Source organism: Branchiostoma floridae, chromosome 18, assembly GCF_000003815.2.
Source record: "Branchiostoma floridae strain S238N-H82 chromosome 18, Bfl_VNyyK, whole genome shotgun sequence".
NCBI classification, from domain to species: domain Eukaryota; kingdom Metazoa; phylum Chordata; class Leptocardii; order Amphioxiformes; family Branchiostomatidae; genus Branchiostoma; species Branchiostoma floridae.
This window is the reverse complement of record NC_049996.1, coordinates 4007211-4015159: the sequence shown is the minus strand read 5'-3', so window position 1 is coordinate 4015159 and position 7949 is coordinate 4007211. Positions and strand designations below refer to the sequence as shown.

General features: G+C 38.0%; 1 long non-coding RNA gene across 1 annotated transcript; it reads right to left on the bottom strand.

Annotated features, from left to right (window-relative positions):
• Positions 1 to 5311: 5311 nt before the first annotated feature.
• Positions 5312 to 7678, bottom strand: LOC118405233. Its single transcript, XR_004829860.1, has 3 exons — positions 7519 to 7678; positions 6407 to 6549; positions 5312 to 5617 (listed from the first exon to the last, which is right to left on the bottom strand). It is a non-coding gene; the product is annotated as an uncharacterized LOC118405233 (long non-coding RNA).
• Between the last annotated feature and the right edge of the window lie 271 nt (positions 7679 to 7949).

Here is a 7949-nt window from a genome sequence, read left to right as displayed (position 1 = left end):
GCAACAAAATCTATTATACTTTCATGATATTCACCATTGATATACTTCGTTTACAAATTCCTGTCTCTTCTTATATCAACCCATTTTTATCATTCTGAACGTTCAAAATATAATATCGTACAAGTTTACACCAATATTTTGAAATGGATCTTCTCGCGGCATCATAACTGAACAGAAACTACCTCCTTCAAAATTAAAAGAACAAGTTTTGGATTTTAAGACATATACTATCAGCTAACATATCCACGCATTTATAATTGTGTTAATTGATATAAAGACAATTTGTCAAAGGTACTATTTCCACTGTTAGCCTATTGGTTTGTTTGCCTAGCATTTCATCGATACGACACAAAGTTCTGTATTTTCTGTGCTTATTTAATTTTCCTAGGGCTTCTGTGCATGAAGTCCCCTAGGTTTCTGTGTGGGTTTTTCCTTTCGAGTGATACGGATAATATTTCAATTCTTTCTTCTTATTACATATTTACCAGCAAACTTGGCGCATTCGCGAAAAGAGCAAAATTAGAAGATCTAAGACTAAAAGAATAATGTCTCTGTAGACACCAGAGAATTAGGGGAGTACCGTCAAACCTGTATTAGTGGTCACCTTTGCATAGCGACCACCTGGCCATTGGCCTGGGATTTTTCCCATTGACGTAAGCATTAAGAAATAGTCCATAGCGACCACATGTTCAATGCGGCCACGGCCACACGATTTCCGGTCCCGTAGATACAGAAACACTGCCTATTGCTACCATATAGCGGACGTATGCCACCCGCACCGAGTTTAGATTTAGAGTCTGCGAGGATTTGGAGTTTCTGAAAGGGTTATTTTGGTGCAGAAGGTACGCGCGCCTGGAACGTTAAAGTGCAAATTTACCAACATTGCGCATGGCAATATCAATCGTTTTCAGTAGATTTGACTTTAGTAGTTTCAGTTGAATTTTGAGACGATGGAGACTATGTTACTCGATGAGAAAGATCAGTGGGTACTGATATAGTGTGTAACCTATTGCTCGTGGTCAGTTAAATAATATTTTTTACATATTTTCTCAACATTTCCACCTGTCTATGGTGGCCAAACTTCTCCAGTCCCTTGAGTGACCGCTATAGACAGAATTACAAATGAAAAAGATGGTAAGAGTAAATATTCTGTACTTACAATACTGCTTTTGAACACGGCTCGTCTGAAGAGTCGACCTGACTTCAGCAGCAAAACTGATACGCAGTGCTGGTAGACAATATTTTTTGCTTTGACGCACATACTCATTTATTAAACATTCTTATATAAGGTGCTGAACATTATACTCTGAAAAAGGGCACATTCATTAAGATTGCAATATCATGTTACGAAAAAATGTAACATATAGTTTAAGTGAATGTTTTTTTTTAATTGAGAGTGTATAGAAAATGAAATAAGGTAATAGGGATAGTATATAAGGTAATAAGGTAATTTTGGGAATGAAAGAAGAATTAATAAATTCCCTTAGTGTTAGGTTTCCTCTCCCCTGGAATAGTAAAAATTGACTTGCCCTACTTCTTTGTTTCTAGACGCGGGGGTGTGTTTGTGAACTAGTAGACTATAAATGCATCCATAATGCACAATCATCCGTGCATACTTTCCATCGTGTACGCATGCTTGAAAAATATTATATCGTGGGCGTAGATTTGCTATGCTTTTATCAGTCAGCTGATTTTTAGTTTTCGACACAAAATTGTATAAAATTGGATAATGTTGCAATCAAGACACATTTTAACATTAGACATAAAAATAACTTCAGTTTCTAATGCTCCTGGTAGTTTTGTGTTCGTGGTTTTTGCCTATTGTAAGCTCCTCACAATTGCTGCAAAAAGAGTATCGGCCAAATAAAACCACAAATAAAATAAATTTCGCTGTAGAGAGTCTCGTTATTATGCGTGTATATGTTGTGTGGGCTGTCGAGATCGAGACAATCAATGAATAAGTATACAACACTGTTCTAGTGCATAATTGATATTATTTTTTTCAGTAGTACAGTAATGCATACCTTGATACATCAGCTGTACGTATAACGATATATATCAGTAGTACAGTAGTAAATATAACGATACATCAGTAGTAAAGTAGTACTTGTAATGATATATCAGTAGTACAGCGGTACTTGTAATGATACATCAGTGGTACAGCGGTACTTATAGAGATACATCGGTAGTAATGTAGTACTTATATTGACACATCAGTGGTACAGTAGTACCTGTAATGATACATCAGTAGTACAATAGTACTTGTAAAGATGCATCAGTAGCACAGTACTACTTATAACGATGCATCAGTATTGCAGAAGTACTTCCAAAGATGCATCAGTGGTACAGCTATAACTATGCATCAGTAATACAGTAGTACTTATAACGATAAATCAATGATACAGTAGTACGATACATCAGTAGTACAGTAGTACTTATAACGATACGTCAGTGGTACAGCAGTACTTATAACGATACATCAGTGGTACAGTAGTACTTACAATGAAACATAAGTAGTACATATTGCATATATACAATTCAGCTCCAACGGGTGATATACTTATGCATATACATGCATTAAGGTATAAAATTGATATATCATATTATCTTTGTTCATTTTGCAAGTATTGTTTAAAGCCTGAATAGTAAAAATAAATTTATTTGTCCAATTTAGTATGTGCAGTAAGTAAAGTTTAGTGCAAAATACTTGTAACTTTTTTTACTCATAACTAGACAGGCCGACATTTGCTTAAGAGCAAATACAGCATATTTCAGCCATACCCCTTCCCACGCAACATTGGACTGTTCCAAATCACCCCTGCGCAAAAATGGAACATCCTCTTAACAGTACATTATCCCCCAAAGTGGACTGGTATTGTGAATTGATTCCAGGTAAAAACAGAGCTTGCTTCTATTTTTCAGAAAATGACAATAATCACACCTTCCATTCAGAAAATTTTCATCATGACTGAAAATTGTTGAATGACTTCATGTAATGTCATTAACAATTTTCAGTACGATAACTAGGTGTAAGTTTAAAAAAGTATAAGCTCCTTGTAATGTGGGTACATTTATTATTGCAGTGAACTTTTTTTATTCAAGTAGGGCATACGATTTAATAATTATCAAGCAGGTGCAGGTACTGTAGGAGCGTTTGTTTCTTCAAGCTGTAAAACTGTTAAACTGTTTTACTTTGTATGCAATCAACCATCGAGCCTATTCTTATTTTAGTTTAACAACATCCTGCCAGACCCGGAAGATACGATTGAACCTTGTTCGAGGATTTATTTTCGTCTGTCTGGTCAGTCTGTTCATACCCTGGCGCTGAGAGTGTTTTATTGGGCTGAAACTCTGGCAGTTTAAAGTTACTTACAATTTAAATGTTCAAAGTTTATGTCAAACAACAATAGCACTAGGAACACATACATTTGCCCTGGAGAAAATACAGCAGTTTTCGCAAGTTCCAGTCCAGTGATAGAAATGTGGCCACTACAGACAGGTGGTCACTATAGAGAAAATGCTGATCTATTGACTATGAGCCATACGTTACACATGATTTCAGTACACTGATCATTAATCATATAAAGATTGCACAGGTAAGCCAATTATTTAGATGTACAATTAAGTTCAAATAATTCTGAAGAGAAATATTGATGAGAAAATAATCATTCTCGCCACTGCCTAACTTATAATTACGTATCAAAACTAAACGCAGATTTTCTAACTAACGCACCTTTCGCCGACTTCATCAAAGGACCGCCGGCTATCAATCAAACACGGCTGTTGATTAGACTTAGAGTTTCAAACAGTCATGTGCTGTGTGCCAGTTGACAGCGAACTTCATGCTACGTGATGTTTTACATTGCTTGGACCTTCTTTCCTACAGCGGTGCTTCTACAAAATATTTAGACTGTAACACTGAGTCCCACATGTTTTATAGAATAGAATTTGACGCAGAACAGCGTTTTTTGCTGGGTATTTTTCTTGAAACATGTCCGTTGGAATATCAGCGAGGCGGCGACGTAGGGATATCACACCGTCAACAAAAGTCGCACGGCGGCTAACGGCGCAGCGAAGATACTAGCGCTATAAATAAGCGCTTCAACTAAGGATGGCAACCCGTACAATATTTTTGTATACTGTTGAGCTAAGTAAAGATTGTTGTTTATGAGGTTTTAGTTGTCTTTGAAGCTTTGACCCGAAATATTTTAAAGTCAAACTGCTGAAGAGAAGTAAGTGACTGCTACGATTATCGTAGATATGGCCCTAAAAAAACTGATAAAAGAAGCCTTCTCAATAGTCTAAAATGCAAGAGCTTCCGGCGGGGCTTCGCCCACCTGGGCCCCCCCCCCCCCAGTGGCCCTGCCCCTGGACCCCGCCAGGGACATTCGGCGGCCCCCGGACCCCTGTCCGTCTAAAATGCGAGAGCCTTAGGCGAGAAGTCTGTACGGCCTGACACTGCTATATACGGGATCATGAGGCCCCGCTTATGAATATTACTTAGCGTTTGGCCTCCTCTTCGCTGATTGGCTAGGTCTTTGATTCAATTAACTCTCCGGCTGACGCGCACAGGTGTGGCTCTGTGCGGGGTCACGGAAGGTCACGTCAGAAGGCCAAAAGAAAACAAATTTCCCCTCAGAAAAGTGCCAAAATTAATCATTTCAAAGTTGTTTATGTCAAAAATTTTACTTGAATCTTGTTACCAAGTATCTAATGCCTATCTATACCAAATTTCAGGTCATTTAATTGTAATACCAGGGTACAGGAGCCAAAAGTGTCCTTTTTTGGTCAAAAATTGGCCAAAAATCTCAAAAATAAGCATTTTGCTGCACTGTACACCAAAAGTGTTATTGAATTTATATGAAGGAATTATCAAGGCACATCTGTGTCAAATTTCAGCTCATTCGGTTGCAATACCAAGGTACAGGAGCCAAAAGTGTCCTTTTTTGGTCAAAAATTGGTCAAAAAATCGCAAAAATAAGCATTTTGTTGTACTGTACACCAAAAGTAGTATTTAATCTATATGAGGGCATTATCAAGGCACATCTCTGTCAAATTTCAGCTCATTTGGTTGTAATACCAGGGTACAGGGGCCAAAATATACAGTTTTGGTCTAAAATTGACCAAAAAATCTCAATAAAATCATTTTAGAGGCATATATGAAAATAATGGGGAAAAAGCATCAAGGTATTGGCCCACTCTACCCCTGTGCCGAATTTCAGGTCATTCGGTCCAGGAACGGCGGAGATGAATCACTTTGAAGATTTGACAGGAGAAAGAAAGAAAGAAAGAAAGAAAGAAAGAAACATTACGAATACAATATATTTCACCATACTATGTATGGCTGAAATATAATGATTATCATTTATTATTAAATTGAATTTATGTCCCTCTTTGCTGTACAGATTGACGGCATTTTCATAACATTAATTATTATGACGGCCTCCGAGTAGAACGACCCATAGGGAATCGTTGATGTTTGCAGATATGTCCTATGGTTTTATGTTTTCTGTCGGGAAACGTAGGAAAATTCCCTTTATGTTGAAGACTTGGATTCGTTTGTTTTTATGTCAGCCACAAATATTTTGTTTGTCGAACGTGATTCCACCTTGCTTTTCTGTTTGGGAAACAAAATATAACATAGTGTACACAGTGCCTGCTCTTTCCAGAGTAAAGAGCTGACAATGTGTACAATAAGTAAAGTTTTCACTCCATAGTGACAATATCTCGTCATATTTACAATTTAGCAGTTAAATATTAGAAATTCTTGTAAATGCGTTTCTTTTGAGATATATAACGCCCACGGGAGGTCCTGAGTTTAAATTTTTTTATATGCCACCAAAACTGACGTCATATGTCCACCGTCTTGGATCGGCAAGCCTAATTTTTAAAAATAATTTTTTAAACATATAACACCCAAATCCCAATAGAAGTAACTGAAACGCTCAATGCATACAGATGTGTTTTGTAGAAAAAAAATGGTAATAGAGTTGATTTTGACGTCGTTAAAGGTCCGCCATCTTGGATTTTGATCCATGATGTGAACAAATTAGCCTAATCTATGAATATTTAGTAATGAATGTAACATAAAATTACTTAGGATGTTAATTATATAAGAAAACGAGTGCTTTCAGCAATAAAACCTCGAAACGTCATTACATCAACTGAAATCTATAAATTTGGTAAAATATGCCTGTCAAAAACCCATTGCCATGGTAACACGAAAAATGACAAATTTATAGCTTTTCGTAGAATTGTTGCTAAAAACATTTTAGGAAAAGTCACTTAGTCCTTACACACACGTTATTTGTCAGTTATGCGACGTCAAATTTGGCACGCGACTTTTAGCCCCTCGGTCTAGATGGGGTAAAATATACTTATAGAAGATGTAAATACTTGTGCCTACCTTCACATTGGTATTTGACCTCCAAGTACTTCAACGTGCGTCGGCAGGGGTCACCAAACAATTTGTTTCTTGCACTCACAGCGCACCTCTGCAGGCCCTGGCAACTCCTCCTCACAACAAATAGGGGACTGGCGGAGTTTGGGCTGTTACAGGTAACAAGGTGATACACTGTGACCATGTATACATTGAAACTGGTAGGAATTAAACCCTAATCTATACTAAAAACCGTAAGGTTTGGCCGAACCGATTTAATTTGTTGCTTCTTGGATATTTTTGGAAAAGAATTTTACCGGCTGTTGAAAAAAGATACAAATACAATTTTTTTTGCAAAAGTCTGGGATGGATACTCTCCAAGCAGAGATTAGGCTACGGCTGTTTTTTAAGTTTTTTTCAGTCGTTTTTATCGGGCTTTCTATTTTGTCATTTTTCTTGAAGTACGCCAGCCAAACAGGTATCAGGTTTTGACACAGCAAGATATAAAAAAAAATAGAAAGCCCGATAAAACGACTAAAAAAAACCTTAAAAAAACAGCCGGAGCCTTACCTCCGCTTTGAGAGTAGGGATCGATGGAGTGATAGAGGGACTTACTGAAGTTACACAACATGAATAACATCTGTTTAGGGATTCCTCTAAGGCTGCCGCGACATCTGTTATTCATTAGAGAACACATAACCCCACATCTGCTTGGAGGTGGCTAATTACCAAAACACCAAATAACCAGTTGCAATGTAACAGTCAACAATACGACGAGCACGAAACGATCAGATAATATCACGCAACATCTGCTTAGAAATATCAAACAACCGTGCGGAGATAACATCCAACGGCGAAACCGTCTGGATGTACTCTGCTTTCTCAAACGTCACCCTTAGTTCCTGATCGCCCTGCTTATAAATATCAATGAACTTACCCCTTTTGAAAACTGAAAGGCCTTTCCCTGATTGGCTGACAGCTGGGTTTTTTTTTGGGGGGGGGGGGGTCCACAGGAACTAAGAGTACTAGTGACGGTTGAGAAAGCAGGATACATCCAGACAGGCGGTTTCGCCGTTGGATGTCCCTGTGTAGAAGGATAAGATAACCCAGACCTGGACCAATACACCGAACTGATTTACCTGTCGTAGGTTTTCCAGCACCTGGTGTTACACCGCTTGCTGATCAATTTCCATTTACAGCGGCAGCGGCCATATTTGGTCCTCCGTCCGTAGAAAGCATCGTCGATGAGAAGCAGCTTGCCGTCTGCACAAGACAGCCGCAAAGTCTTCCCCTCGCAGACTGTTTCTGTATCAGTAATTTTAGCATCGTTACAGAAAACGTATAGGGTATTGCCTTCGCTAGAAGGGTATGTTTTCAGTAGTGTTTGTATGTGTGTGTATTTGTGCGCGCACACAATTTTTGTTATCATATGAAGGTTAGACATTCGGGTAATAAGAGTCACATATTAAAGTTACTCGAGCAACTGGATGACAAAGTTTTACTTAAGAATTGGACTTCTTTTTCAGTAACTAAGATTCTATCTAGAAAGATGCGAGATGCTACTTGAAAC